The following is a 16,194-nucleotide window of genomic DNA, read 5'->3' on the forward strand; positions in this document are numbered from 1 at the left end:
GAGAGGGGATCTGATCAATGTCTATCAATATCTGAGGGCTGGGTGTCAAGAGGGAGAGCACAGGCTCTGCTCAGTTGCACCCTGACATAGGACAAGGGGCAATGGATGGAAACTACAGCACAGGAGGTTCCACCTCAACATGAGGAGGAGCTTCTTCACTGTGAAGCTCACAGAGCACTGGAGCAGGCTGCCCAGGGAGGTTGTGGAGTCTCCTTCTCTGGAGCTTTCCAAGACCCATCTGGATGTATTCCTGTGTGACCTGTGCTGGATTCTATGCTCCTGGTCTGGCAGTGGGGGTGGACTCAGTGATCTCTGCACCTTCCCTTCCAACCCCGAACATCCTGTGACCTGTGATCCTCTGTTCCTGTTTCAGCAAGCGGCCGCCTGGACAGTTCTGTCAGAGCAGCATGGAACAACTGACCAAAACAGCTCCTCTCCACTTCCTCTAGCTCCAAAGGACCATCAACAAGAAGAATTGAGAGCAAACACTCAATACCCCATTCTTTTTTAATGTTAATGCTTGTGGCTGTGCAATTCATCAAGCCTTACCCTATGGTTTGTAGCAGGAAGCAGAGAGACATCAGGTTTCTTTTAAGCTCTGTGTTTATTCATTTTGAACCCGAGCTGGGGGTGGTGGTATCAAAACCAGACTGCAAATCGTTTAAGAGCTGTTAATGCCTGCCAAAACTAACCTGGGGCTTCAAATAGGAGGGAGGTTAAAAATAAAGGAGAAGCAGCATCTGACTCACAGCAGCGAAGTCGTGGGACATAAAAAAGTGCACAGCATGTTTGGCACTCAAAAAGTAGCCTGCGGAACCTCACACACAGAGAATCACAGAGTGGTAGGGGTTGGAAGGGACCTCTGGGGATCATCCATGCCCAAACCCCTTTGCCAAGGCAGGGGCACACAGGGCAGGTCACACAGGAACACCTCCAGGCGGGTTTTGAACGTCTCCAGAGATGGAGACTCCGCCACCTCTCTGGGCGGCCTGCCCCACTTCTCTGTCACCCTTAAATCAAAGAAGTTCCTCCTCGTGCTCAGATGGAACTTCTGAGGTTCCAGTTTGTGCCCATTACCCCTTGTCCTGTCCCTGGGCACCGCTGAATAAAGCCTGGCCCCTTCCTCCTGACCCCCACCCTTGAAGTATTGATCAGCATTGATCAGATCCCCCTCAGGCTGCTCTTGTGTGTGTGCTCCCAGGGAACCTCTGGGTGCTTCACAGAATCACACAATGGTAGGGTTTGGAAGGGACCTCTGGAGATCATCCAGTCCAACCCCCCCTGCCAAGGCAGGGGCCCCTGGAGAAGGTCACACAGGAAGACAGCCAGGTGGGCTTTGAATGTCTCCAGAGATGGAGGCTTTGCAGCCTCTCTGAGCAGCCTGCCCCAGGGCTTCAGCACCCTTAAATTAAAAGAAGTTCCTCCTCATGATTACTTCTGATGTTCCACTTTGTGCCCTTCCCCCTTGTGTTCTCCCTGGGCACCACTGAACAGAGCCTGGCTCCATCCTCCTGACCCCCACCCTTGAAGGATTGATCAGCATTGATCAGATCCCCCTCAGGCTGCTCTTCTCCAGGCTAAGCAGCCCCAGGGCTCTCAGCCTTTCCTCACCAGAGATGTTGCAGTGCCCTCAGCAGCTTTGGAGCCCTTTGCTGTACCCTTTCCAGCAAGTCCTTGTCTTTCTTGAACTGGGGAGCCCAAAGCTAGACCCAGCATTCTAGATGTGGCAGAGGACCCTGCAGGAGAAATTAAAACTGTTGGTGACATCTCTCAGATGGAGATAGCTCCATTGGAGCTCAATACCTCCTGAGGTAAGGAGGTATCCAAAGGAGATGAGCAAAGGCACAAGAGTATCATCTTTTATATCATCAAGCAGGTAAGATAAGCAAAGGCACCAAAGTATCAAGTTCTATATCATCTGGCAGGCCAGCAAAAGGGACATACACCTCCTGCATCCCATTCACAAGACAGTGCTTCAGAAACAGAGAGGAAACCTCTGTTCAGTCATTTCACACACCTGAGCTTGACCTCTCCTGTTGTAGCATCATTCCAAAGCTGTATGTTGGGATCTTCATTTCTGTTTAGCTATTGATTTAGAGTTGCTGTTGTTGGAGTCCATTCCCTCACCCCCCTCAAGGCAAGGAAACATTTAGAACTTCTTCTGCCTCCCAGCTCTTTTCTCCTTTCAGCCTGACATCCTCTCAGATGCTCCCTGACAGATTGCAGCAATCACCCTGTGAATGGTGAGTAATTTCCTGATTGACAGCTTCTCATTGACATCTGCCAGCACTCCTTGACACTTAAATAAGCATTAAGCCATTAACAGCCTGGCTCAGGTTTCAGGCTTTGAATAATAATGTCCTGTGGACTCAGTACACTCACATAGGCAGCCAAAACCACCCTGGTGCACCGAACTTTGCCATCCTGACGGCTGGGAAAGGCTTTTGGAGGGGTGATTGCGGGGGCAGATGACCTACATGGATGAACCTTTTGCTATTTCAGACAACCAGGCCTGATCTCTGTCCAGTGGAGCTTTGCACATCTTTCCCTGTACTGGAGTACAGTTGGGATCTGGGCTGCAAGCAACAGGCTCCCTGGGTTGGGAAAATAACAGGAAAGAGCAAATGGAAATGAAGGAGGTCTTCAGGGGAAAGGAAAAAGGAAAGGAAAGGAAAAAGAAAAATAAAGAGAAGTAACGAGAAGAAAAGAGAAAGGAAAGGAAAGGGAAAGGAAAGGAAAGGGAAAGGAAAGGAAAGGGAAAGGAAAGGAAAGGGAAAGGAAAGGAAAGGGAAAGGAAAGGAAAGGAAAGGGAAAGGAAAGGGAAAGGAAAGGAAAGGGAAAGGAAAGGAAAGGGAAAGGAAAGGAAAGGAAAGGAAAGGAAAGGAAAGGAAAGGAAAGGAAAGGAAAGGAAAGGAAAGGAAAGGAAAGGAAAGGAAAGGAAAGGAAAGGAAAGGAAAGGAAAGGAAAGGAAAGGAAAGGAAAGGAAAGGAAAGGAAAGGAAAGGAAAGGAAAGGAAAGGAAAGGAAAGGAAAGGAAAGGAAAGGAAAGGAAAGGAAAGGAAAGGAAAGGAAAGGAAAGGAAAGGAAAGGAAAGGAAAGGAAAGGAAAGGAAAGGAAAGGAAAGGAAAGGAAAGGAAAGGAAAGGAAAAAGTAAAGATAAGAAAAGGGAGGGGAGAGGTTCAGAGAGGAGAGGTTCAGAGAGGAGAGGAGAGGAGAGGTTCAGAGAGGAGAGGTTCAGAGAGGTTCAGAGAGGAGAGGTTCAGAGAGGAGGGGTTCAGAGAGGAGAGGTTCAGAGAGGAGAGGTTCAGAGAGGAGAGGAGAGGAGAGGGAAAAGGGGAAAGGAAAAGAAAGGGAAAAGAAAAGAAAAGAAAAGAAAGGGAAAAGAAAAGAAAAGAAAAGAAAAGAAAAGAAAAGAAAAGAAAAGAAAAGAAAAGAAAAGAAAAGAAAAGAAAAGAAAAGAAAAGAAAAGAAAAGAAAAGAAAAGAAAAGAAAAGAAAAGAAAAGAAAAGAAAAGGACCCAACCCACACAAAACCAAAGCCCCAAAATAAAACAAATAAACCACTTCCTCTCAATCCTTCTGCTGAACTTTGTTGTGTTCATAAACCCTCCCTCCCTGAACTGCTTGGTGCAACTGGAAAGCTTTGAACTTGCCTTTGGAGTGCAGAGTCTTGTACTGGCAAGGATTGCAAGGATGAAACAATCTCCATTTTAGTGGGTTATCAGAAGGAGAAAATGCTCCTCCTGTGTTTGCTTAGAGTTTGTGCTCACACTTGGTTTGTTTCTGTGGTCTGTGTGCCTAGCATGTAGCTAGTCTGCAGCTCTGGCGTTGTGGGTGATGTATGAGTTTGGAAGATGATCTCTTTCTGGGCTCCTCAGGTTAGGAAAGATGTTGAGATGCTGGAAGGTGTCCAGAGAAGGGCAACAAAGCTGGGGAGGGGGCTGGGGCACAAGGCTGGGGAGGGGTCTGGGGCACAGCCCTGTGAGGAGAGGCTGAGGGAGCTGGGGTTGCTTAGCCTGCAGAAGAGGAGGCTCAGGGGAGACCTCATTGCTCTCTCCAACTCCCTGCAGGGAGGTTGGAGCCAGCTGGGGGTTGGTCTCTTCTCCCAGGCAACCAGCACCAGAACAAGAGGACACAGTCTCAAGCTGTACCAGGGGAGGTTCAGGCTGGATGTTAGGAAGAAATTCTTCCCAACAAGAGAGATTGGCCACTGGAATGAGCTGCCCAGGGAAGTGGTGGAGTCCCCATCCCTGGAAGTGTTTAAGAAGAGCCTGGATGAGGCACTCAGTGCCATGGTTTAGTTGATTAGATGGTGCTGGGTGGTAGGTTTTACTCAATGATCTCAAAGGTCTTTTCCAACCTGGTTCATTCTGTATTCTGTTGCTCCCATCTGAACCAGACTGTGTGGTGGAGGAAATTCATCCTTTTACAACCTGCAGCAATGGTGGTTCTTAGACAAAACTCAAAGCACTGTTTATAGTAAGAAGCTTCTGTAGCAGATTACTTTGCCAGAAACTTGGTCTGCCTCCCAGATGTTTAATAAACTTGATAGTGCCTCCTGAGAATCTTTGGCTGGGGTTCAGTCAGCTCTACCCACAACCAGTGCAACAAAGGATTCAAAGACTTCCCAGACTGTAAGTTCTGTTTTGAAATACAGATAGAGTACGCACACAGACTCCTCTGTGCCTGCTTTGCAGGGAGGGGAGCTGGAACAGGCTGCCCAGAGGGGTTGTGGAGTATCCCTCTCTGGAGATATCCAAGACCCACCTGGATGTGTTCCTGTGTGATCTGCTCTAGGTGATCCTGCTCTGCCAGGGGGGGTTGGACTGGGTGAGCTTTTGAGGTCCCTTCCAGCCCCTAACATGATTCTGTGATACAGAGCCCTGAAGGACACCACTTGTCACTGCTCTCCATCTGGGCTTGGAGGCAGAAGAATGATCACCCCAAGAGTTTTTCTTTAACTTGATTAGAGAAGGAACTTACTCTGGCTTCTGGAATTCTATGATGCCCTGCAGTTTGAGGTGAAACCCACACAACTCCTGTCTCAGTAAATGTCATGGAGAAGAACAGCCTGGCTGTAATAAAATGAACCCTCTGGTTTGAGCCCTGTGGGAATGCTTTCCAGAAGTGTTTACCAGCAGACCTCCCTTGCACACTGCAGGATGGATTCTGCACACCATTGCTCTACAACATTTACAGCTTTCCCATCATGAGTCAGAGAATCAAGGCTTCATACAACTGTCAGTGTTGGAAGAGAGCTTTGAGATCATCACATCCAACTGCTCAGCTAAATCTCACAATCCCACCACTGCTGCTAGACCACAGCCACTAAGCCATGACCCTCAGCACCACATCCATGCATCTGCATACCTCCAAGGGTTGGTGACTCCACCACCTCCCTGGGCAGCCTGTTCTGGGGCTTATAACCCTTACTGTGAAGAAATTTCTCCCAATATCCAACCTGAACCTCCCTTGGCACAACTTGAGGCCATTTCCTTGTCCTGTCCCTTGTTGCATGTGAGAAGAGACCAACTCCCACCACACTCCAACCTCCTTTCAGAGAGTCACAGCTTCCTCTTCCGAAGACTTAGCAGCCCAGATCTCTCAGCTGTTAGAATCATAGAACTGTCAGGGTTGGAAGGGACCTCAAGGATCAGCCAGCTCCAACCTCCCTGCCATGGGCAGGGACACCTCACACTACAGCAGGTTGCTCACAGCCACCTCCAGCCTGGCCTTCAAAACCTCCAGGCAGGAGGCTTCCACCACCTCCCTGGGCAACCTGTGCCAGGCTCTCACCACCCTCATGGGGATTAATTTCTTCCTAACATCCAATCTGAATCTACCCATTCCTAATTTTGTTACATCCCCCCAAGTCCTATCACTCCCTGACACCCTCAAAAGTCCCTCCCCAGCTTTCTCGGAGCGCCCTGCAGATCCTGGAAGGCCACAAGAAGGTCTCCTGGGAGCCTTCTCTTCTCCAATCTGAATAGCCCCAACTTTCTCTATCTTCATCATCAACTCTATCTTCATCTATTCCTCATCAGAGTTGTGTTCAAGGCCCTTCACCAGCTTGGTTGCTCTTCTTTGGAACTTCTCCATCATCTCAATGTCCTCCCTGGAGTGAGGAGCCCAAAACTAAACACTATTGAGGATGTGGCCTCACCAGTGCCAAGCAGAGAGGGGCAGTCACATCCCTACACCTGCTGGCCACACTTGAAGGCATGCAGGTGATACACAAGGGGAAAAATACTTTGCCCTGTGTTGCTGAATGACAAAATATGGCCTCACTTGGACTGAGATATTGACACTGAAGGGTGAACTCTTGGTGACACTCATTTTCAGAAGCCATTTCAAATAAGCCACAGGCATGAGGACTCCTGAGAGCCTGGAAGCTAGGAGCAGTAATAAGATGTAAAAGGAACTCAACTGGTGCCAAAACACATTCTAACAGAGTGCTGGGGGGGGGGGTGACAGAATACCTCCCTCTCCTCTCCCTTCTGTAATCCCAAGTGGAAGAGGAAGTGCAAACTTGAAAACATTGCCATGAAAATAAAGAGCTTTTGTTGTAGTAGCCTTTAACTGGCAGCCAGTGCTGCAACAGATCACCCATCTGCAGTGCTGGTGATAGAAAAATCACTTCAGAGGCCTGACATGTGGACTAAAAGGGTTATTTAATGTGGCTGCCAGAAAGCCCTCCATGCATTACTCCAGCAGCTGCTCCTAGTTGCCCTGAGACTTCTTGTGTGTTCTTCCGTGGAGCACAGGAAAACCAAACCCACACTCCACACCCCATCAAAAGAGCTGTGCCTGATTTGAACTGCATCAAATACAGAGGAGAATCTCCTCTCACCACCCATCATGGGGATGGCTTTCCCATCAGCAGCATCATTCCAGTCTGCACTGCTCTCTGCAGGATCAGGCAGCGATGGGCTTTAATGATTATGATGAGAAGCAACCCAAGAGAGCTTTTGGGGTTTCCCCTTGTTCACCCAAAGAAGCAAAACCCTCCAGAGGCTGAATGAACAGTAAGCACAGATCTTTGCCAGGGAAATATGGAGATTGGACTAGATGACCTTTGGAGGTTCCTTCCAACCCAAACCATTCCATGATTCTGTAACATAAAAGTCATGCCCCAGGGTGCTACACAAATAGGTCTTCTCTGGCCAAGGACCAACAAATGTTACTTTCTAGACCCATCCAAACCCATCAAGGATGGTGAAGCAATGCTTTAAGGATGGTGAGGTCATAGATGCCCCCTCCCTGGAGGTATTCAAGGCCAGGTTGGATGAGACCTTGAGCAGCCTGGGCTGGGTGGAGGTGTCCCTGCCCATGGGGACCCTGGAACAGGAGGCAGTGCTCCAGTCTCAGGGGAGCAGAGGGGCAGAATCCCCTCCCTGTGCTGCTGCTCTCACTGCTCTGGATGCAGCCCAGCACACAGCTGCCTGCTGGGCTGCCAGCAGCCATTGATGGCTTATGGTGAGTTTGTCATCAACTGACACCCCCAAGGCCTTCTCTTTCAGACCACTCTCAAACCACTCCTTGCCCAGCCATTACTCCTGTTGCAAACCAGACAGGCAAACTATACATCTGAGATCGTTTCCCCTTGTCCTATCACCTGACACTAGGGAGAAGAGACCAACCCCCACCTCATTCCAACCTCTTTTAAGGGAGTTGTAGAGAGCTAATGAGGTCTCCCTTCAGCCTCCTTTTCTCCATACTAAGTTGTACAGCCCCACTACACACTTCCTTCAGATGCCTGCCTCCCTCTCCCTCACTCACTGTCTTCAGTTTAACAGTTCCCAAGCTCTGTGTTGTGGGCAAAGGGAAAGTTTGATTCCTTCAGCCCAGCTCCAGAACAAGCAGCACACTCTGCCACTGCCATGCAGCAGCACCCACACTGCAAGATGTGGTGGGGATTAACAGTCCCATCATTAATGCTTCACAGACTTCACCCTCAGCTTGGGCATGGTTGCTGTCCTTTGGCTCAGGCTCAGGTTTCATCAGCAGTGCCCAAGGGTCACTCTGAGCATGCAGGCCATGGAACATCACCTGGGAGATGAACCCTCCCTTGCAGCAGCCATGCTGTGGGCTCCGAGGGCTGCTGTTTTGGAATGGAATGGAATGGAATGGAATGGAATGGAATGGAATGGAATGGAATGGAATGGAATGGAATAGAATAGAATAGAATAGAATAGAATAGAATAGAATAGAATAGAATAGAATAGAATAGAATAGAACAGAACAGGTTGGAAGAGGTCATTGAGTCCAACCTATCATCCAACACCACCTAATCAACTAACCCATGGCACCAAGCACCCCATCCAGTCTCCTCCTGAACACCTCCAGTGATGGGGACTCCACCACCTCCCTGGGCAGCACATTCCAATGGGCAATCACTCTCTCTATGAAGAATTTCTTCCTCACCTCCAGTCTAAACCTCCCCTGGCACAGCTTGAGACTGTGTCCTCTTGTTCTGGTGCTGGGTGCCTGGGAGAAGAGACCAACCCCCAGCTGGCTACAACCTCCCTGCAGGGAGTTGGAGAGAGCAATGAGGTCTCCCCTGAGCCTCCTCTTCTGCAGGCTAAGCAACCCCAGCTCCCTCAGCCTCTCCTCACAGGGCTGTGCCCTAGACCCCTCCCCAGCCTTGTGCCCCAGACCCCTCCCCAGCTGTCTTGCCCTTCTCTGGACACCTTCCAGCAGCTCAACCTCTTTCCTAACCTCAGGAGCCCAGAGCTGGACACAGGACTCAAGCTGTGGCCTCAGCAGTGCTGAGCACATGGGCAGAATGACCTCCCTGCTCCTGCTGGCCACACTCTGCCTGATGCAGGCCAGGCTGCCCTTGGCCTTCTTGGCTCCCTGGGCACACTGCTGGCTCCTGTTCAGCTGCTCTCCCCCAGCACCCCCAGCTCCCTCTCTGCCTGGCTGCTCTCAGCCCCTCTGCCCCCAGCCTGTGGCACTGCCTGGGGTTGCTGTGGCCAAAGTGCAGCCCCTGGCACTTGGCTGTGTTCAATCTCCTGCCCTTGGCCTCTGCCCCTCTGCCCAGCCTGGCCAGGTCCCTCTGCAGAGCTCTGCTGCCCTCTAACAGCTCAGCTCCTGCCCCCAGCTTGCTGTCAGCTGCAAATTTGCTGCTGATGGACTCAATGCCCTCATCCAGATCATCAATATTGCTCAGCCCCAATACCTCCCAGCCCTGCCTGGAGGGGTGGACATGCTAAGCTGCTTTGCTAGCAACAGTGCCCTTATGCCAGCACCAAGGTGACCTCTGCTTTCCCCTGAGGAAGTGACTCCTTCTCCCTCCAGCCCCACACCAGCTGCTTTCACCAGCAGTGCTGTTGACAGCAGAAAGAGGAACTGATGAAGGAGCACCCTGGTTACAAAATCCACTTTGCTCTGTGGGAAGCAGTGGAAAAAATTTGCTAGACAGCACAACCACATTTTGCTGGGTGGAGAAACTCCCCCTGCCCCCACCCCCCACCAACCTCATCTCCCCCTGTGGGCTTAAAGCTGCATCTGCCAACATATGGGCAGGGTACAGATGGTCACATGGAGGCTTAAGGTGGTTTAGTGAGTTCTCCAGAACAGGTGCTTCTTTCTAATGCCCCTTGAAGTGACAGATGGGCTTCAAAGACAATTCAGGGGGGAGGTGGGTTGCAGACCTTGCTCTTGCAGCTACATCTTGCAGGACACTACAGGGAAACCTACATGAGCCAGCTCCCTATACTGCAGCTACCATCAGGACAGTAACTACCTGAATGGGGGCTACAAGAAAGCTGGGGAGGGTCTTTAGCCAAGGGCATGGAATGCCAGGACAAAGGGCTTTGAGCTTGAAGAGAGGAGACTGAGAGTGGAGCTGAGGAAGGGATTGTTGAGAGTGAGGGTGGGGAGACACTGGCACAGGTTGCCCAGGGAGGCTGTGGGTGCCCCCTCCCTGGAGGTGTTTAGGGCCAGGCTGAATGAGGTCTTGAGCAAGCTGGGGCTGGTGGGAGGTGCCCCTGCCCACGGCAGGGAGCTTGGGTTAGGGTTAGGCATTAGGTGATGATGATGATGATGATCTCTGCAATCACTTTGAAGCTCCCCAGACACCTCCCATATTGGCAGCAGAATACTCTACAGACCTTTTCCTCACTAAGCAACTGCACTGGCTTCAGAAGCAGAGGTAAAGCTGCCAGGTAACACTCCCCTTGTTACTTCATGATGTTACTGTGCAAGGCAGGAGCAACTCCACAGAAGCCAGTGAGATGGATCACAAATGGTGGAGAACAATCTTAACCTGGCCCTGCCTAGCTAACACCACGCTGAAAATGGGAGAATTACCTTCTAGAACCACAGAATTGGCTTGGCTGGGAAAGATCTCTGAGATCTTCAAGTCCAACTGTCAACCTACAACCACCATGGCCATTAAACCACGTCCCAGAGTGCCATGGCCACATTTCTTGACCACCTCCAGGCATGGGGACTCCACCACCTCCCTGGGCAGCCTCTTCCAATCCCTGACCACTCTGGCAGCAAAGAAATTCTTTCTGATCTCCAAGCTAACCCTCCCCTGGCACAATTTCAGGCCATTGCCTCTTGTTCTATCACCTGATACTAGGGAGAGGAGACCAACCCTCACACCTTGCTGCAGCCTCCTCTCAGGGAGCTGTAGAGAGCAATGAGGTCTGCCCTCAGCCTTCTCCAGACTAAATAACCCCAGTTCCCCCAGCACCTCCTCCTAAGCCCTGTTCTCCAGACCCTTACATCCAGCCATGCATGTTGAGAACATTCACTTGTTTACAGTCATCGGCTTAAACAGGAGCAATCTCCAGGTTAATTTGCCTTATGCTCTTAGTCCTACAATGGAGGATTAGAATGCATTATCTGGTTTCCTTTAATCCACAAGGCAGAAGCCTCATCAGGGACCATGCACACACAGAAGTTACAGGACATTAAAGACATCTGTTGTCCTCTGCTCCAGCTTGCCCCCAGTGCCCTTTGTCCTCTCATTGGACATTCCTGAGCAGAGCCTGGCTCCATCCCTGCACACCCTGGCCTGCAACAAGAATAGTGTGGGCAGCAGGAGCAGGGAAGTCATTCTGCCCTGTGCTCAGCACTGGTTAGACCACAGCTTGAGTCTTGTGTCCAGTTCTGGGCTCCTCAATTTAAGAAGGACATTGAGACTCTTGAAGGTGTCCAGAGAAGGGCAACAAGGCTGGAGAGGGGTCTGGGGCACAGCCCTGTGAGGAGAGACTGAGGGAGCTGGGGTTGCTTAGCCTGCAGAAGAGGAGGCTCAGGGGAGACCTTCTTGCTCTCTCCAACTCCCTGCAGGGAGGTTGTAGCCAGCTGGGGGTTGGTCTCTTCTCCCAGGCACCCAGCCCCAGAACAAGAGGACACAGTCTCAAGCTGCACCAGGGGAGGTTTAGACTGGATGTTAGGAAGAAATTCTTCATAGAGAGAGTGATTGCCCATTGGAATGTGCTGCCCAGGGAGGTGGTGGAGTCCCCATCACTGGAGGTGCTTAGGAGGAGACTGGATGGGGTCCTTGGTGCCATAGGTTAGTTGATTAGATGGTGTTGGGTGATAGGTTGGACTTGATGATCTCGAAGGTCTCTTCCAACCTGGTCTATTCTATTCTATTCTATTCTATTCCATTCCATTCCATTCCATTCCATTCCATTCCATTCCATTCTATTCTATTCTATTCCATTCTATTCCATTCCATTCCATTCCATTCCATTCCATTCCATTCTATTCTATTCTATTCTATTCTATTCTATTCTATTCTATTCTATTCCATTCCATTCCATTCCATCCCATTCTATTCTATTCTATTCTATTCTATTCTATTCTATTCTATTCTATTCTATTCTATTCTATTCTATTCTATTCTATTCTATTCTATTCTATTCCATTCCATTCCATTCCATTCTATTCCATTCCATTCTATTCTATTCCATTCTATTCTATTCCATTCTATTCCATTCTATTCTAAATCTGCATCACTTTGTGGAAGTCAGTGGAGAGGCTCTGGTGATTCCCATACACAGCAATCACCACCATGCCAAGTACTCAGCAAGATTCATCACAACTCAAAGCATGACCACATGCCTTCCTGCCTTGCATCTCAGCTTCCCAGCCAGTGTCCTTGCCATCTTCCCCAGGCCACACAAATGTGCCTTTAGTGCAGCTGTCCTTCTTTTAACCACCAGCAGCCTGTAATCAGTGCAGGACCTTCTGACTAAAACTATTAAAGCACTTGGCAGTGATGCAATGCAAACCCACGTCCTGTGATTAGATGGGATCATTAGTGGGAGATGTTGCACCTCATCTGAAGATTAGATCTTCTTGACAGAGGGTATTGCATTCACCCTGGCTGTTTGATCATACACTCACACACATGTGTCCAGAGAAGGGCAACAAAGCTGGGGAGGGGTTTGGAGCACAACCCTGTGAGGAGAGGCTGAGGGAGCTGGGGTTGCTTAGCCTGCAGAAGAGGAGGCTCAGGGGAGACCTTCTTGCTCTCTGCAACTCCCTGCAGGGAGGTTGTAGCCAGCTGGGGGTTGGTCTCTTCTCCCAGGTAACCAGCACCAGAACAAGAGGACACAGTCTCAAGCTGTGCCAGCAGATTCACAGAGTGGGCTGGGTTGGAAGGGCCCCCTCAGAAGCCATCCTCTCCAACCCCACTGCAGCAAGCAGGGACACCTCCAAAAAAGCCAAATTGCACACAAACTCACACTGAGTTCTCCGCTGAATCTTAAATGGCTTTGGCTGGACACCGTGGGAAACATGCTAACTTCAACCAATCAAACCACAGAAAGGATGAGAATGAGCAGCTTCAGCTCAGCTGTGTTTTGAAAGCTCTGCTTTCATTCACAGCCCCAGTCCAGAGTTATTTTTTGCACAGAGGGCACTGAGCAGCAAGCTTGCAGATGTTAAGTTTGCAGGGTGTGTGCATCAAGGGCCTGCCTCATGGGTCTTGGTGCAGCATGAAAGGTGAGAGGAGAGAGAACTGTCCTCTGAGGAAGGCAGGGGAGGCAGGAAGACCAAGGCAGAGGCATAAAAGGTGAGGTCTGGCCAGAGCAGTAATTTTCATGGGGCATGCCGTGTGAGCTCTGAGCTGCTGCTGAGCAGCAGGGTTCAAATGGGGCTGCTCAAAGAGCTGCACACAGCCTTGCTCTGAATCGAGGTGCTTGTTCCCTGGCACTACTCACCTCTGGCAGCTCTGCCATGCCTTGGCATCAGAAGGCTGAGTGAAAGCTCAGAAAGCCTGGTTAGAAGGAAAGCCTGAGCACCAAAGCTTGATTTGGAAGGTGGCTGGCAGAAGGGGATGGCTGAGGACACTCTAAAAGCAGGACCTGAAGGAGGCAGCCTGGGAAGCCTCTGGTCATAGAATCATAGAATCACAGAATGATCCAGACTGGAAGGGACCTCCAAAGCTCATCCAGCCTCACCTCCCTGCAGTCAGCAGGGACATTCCCAACTACAGCAGGCCACTCAGCCATTCATCTCAGAAGACTTAGCAGAGTTTAGTTTGATCACCTTTCTGCTCCTCTACACTGCATTGGTTAGACCACACCATGACTCCTGTGTCCAGTTCTGGGCCTCTCAGTTTAAGAAAGATGTTGAGATGCTGGAAGGTGTCCAGAGAAGGGCAACAAAGCTGGGGAGGGGTCTGGGGCACAAGGCTGGGGAGGGGTCTGGGGCACAGCCCTGTGAGGAGAGGCTGAGGGAGCTGGGATTGCTTAGCCTGCAGAAGAGGAGGCTCAGGGGAGATCTTCTTGCTCTCTGCAACTCCCTGCAGGGAGGTTGTAGCCAGGTAGGGATTGGTCTCTTCTCCCAGGCACCCAGCCCCAGAACAAGAGGACACAGTCTCAAGCTGCACCAGGGGAGGTTTAGACTGGATGTTAGGAGGAAATTCTCCACAGAGAGAGTGATTTGCCATTGGGATGTGCTGCCCAGGGAGGTGGTGGAGTCACCATCCCTGGAGGTGTTCAGGAGGAGACTGGATAGGGTGCTTGGTGCCATGGGTTAGTTGATTAGATGGTGTTGGATGATAGGTTGGACTCTATGATCTTGGAGGTCTCTTCCAACCTGGTTTATTCTATTCTATTCTATTCCATTCCATTCCATTCCATTCTATTCTATTCTTTAAGCATGCTTGGTCAATGCTTTCAGCATCAGGAAATGGCCTGAAACTGGGCCAGGGGAGGGTTAGGTCAGAGATAAGGAACAAGTTAATTGCCTCAAGAGTGGTCAGGGATTGGCACAGGCTGCCCAGGGAGTCCCCATCCCTGGAGATGCTCAAGAAACCTGTGGCCATGGCACTTGAGGGCATGGTTTAGGGGCCATGGTGGTGTTGGGTTGATGGTTGGACTTGATCTTAGAGGTCTTTCCCAACTGAAACAACTCTGATTCAGTTCTAGCCTGATAGAAGTTTCCATAATCCTCCTTAGCTGAGCAGCTGAAGTGAGCAGCACATCTTGCATCGCTGGCAGCCAGCTACTGCTCCTGGGCCACTCCAGTCACATTACTTTTGCATCACAGCTGACACTCAAGGTCAACTGACATGGTGGCTTTGACACAGCAGTGACATCTCACATCAGCTGTCTCTCAGGGGCTAGGCTGTGCTCTGCTGAGTAGCACAGAGGGGCCTGTTCGCCTCCCTCTGCATGCTCCTGCTCTGAGCATCCCCAGCAGGGAGCACTTCTCTATACCATGCTGCAAAGGCTGGGCAAGAGACTCCCTCTAACTCCTTGTTGCCCACTGCATGGCTGGAAGCTGACCAAGTGATTGTGCAGTGATGGGGAAATTGTTTCTACATGGGGGCAAGTGGTACACAGAGGAGAAATGATGGCTGAGGCTCAGGTTCACTTTTGTCCTGCTCCTGCTGCAGCAGGGTGTTACACTTCTGGCTTAGGTGGGACCAAATCTCCCTGCTCTGTCAAGTTTATCATTTGGCTATGCCAGTGCCTCCTGTGCTGTAAATTGCTGCTTCCTCAGATCTGTGGTGTTGAATTCTCAGGACAGGGATAATGGTTCTCTCAAGCCCTGAAACCCAAAAGCTGTGTTGTCTTCATGGAACCATAGAATGGGCTGGGTTGGAAGGGACCTCCAAAGCTCATCCAGTCCAAGCCTCCTGCAGGGAGCAGGGACATCCTCCATTAGATCAGGTTGCCCAGAGCCCTGTCAAGCCTTACCTTGAATGTCTCCAAGGATGGGGCCTCAATTACCTCTCTGGGCAGCCTGTTGCAGGGTCCCACCACCTTCACACCAAAGAACTTCCTCCTAATATCCAGCCTCAACCTGCTCTCCTCTAATTTAAAACCATTGCCCCTCATCCTATCCCTTTGCCAACAGTCCCTTTCCATCCTTCTTGTAGGCTCTCATGGTCACACACAAACCAGCCAGGTAGATTCAGTCCCTTTCAGCCATGGCTAACTTCTCACCAACTATTCTATTCTGAGCAATTCTGCCTAACCATCTGTTTGCTTGCTTGATTTAAGCCCCTCATCTGCAGGCTTGTTTGCTGAACATGTGGTAGCCTGCAGAGAGGAGGTCACTAGGTACTCCTGGCTTTTCAGGCCACCTTCCTCATGCAGAAGAGCAGCAGCACAAATCTGATGGACAAAATACAGCCTGTCAAGCTGACCATAGAATTGTCAGGGTTGGAAGGGAGCTCAAGGCTCAGCCAGCCCCAGCCCCCTGCCATGGGCAGGGACACCTCACACCACAGCAGGTTGCTCACAGCCACCTCCAGCCTGGCTGCAAACACCTCCAGCCAGGAGGCTTCCACCACCTCCCTGGGCAGCCTGGGCCAGGCTCTCACCACCCTCACTGGGAAGAACTTCTTCCTCACAGCCAATCTCAATCTACCCATTTCTATTTTGTTTCCATCCCCACCCACTCCTAGCCCTCCCTCACCCCCTCCAAAGTCCCTCCCCAGCTTTCTTGGAGCCCCCTGCAGATCCTGCAAGGCCACCAGAAGCTCTCCTGGGATTCTTCTCCTCTCCAGCCTGCACAACCCCAACCCTCTCAGGCTGTGCTCAGAGCAGCTCCAGCCCTCTGCTCCTCCTCCTGGCCCTTCCCTGGACACCTTCCAGCCCCTCCAGAGCCTTCCTGGCACAGAGGCTGCAGAACTGGACACAGAGCTCTAGGTGGTGTCTCAGAAGAGCAGACTAGAGGGGGAGAATCACCCAGACCAGAATCCTTATTCCTTCCTC

This window comes from Dryobates pubescens, chromosome 24 (assembly GCF_014839835.1).
Source record: "Dryobates pubescens isolate bDryPub1 chromosome 24, bDryPub1.pri, whole genome shotgun sequence".
NCBI lineage: Eukaryota > Metazoa > Chordata > Aves > Piciformes > Picidae > Dryobates > Dryobates pubescens.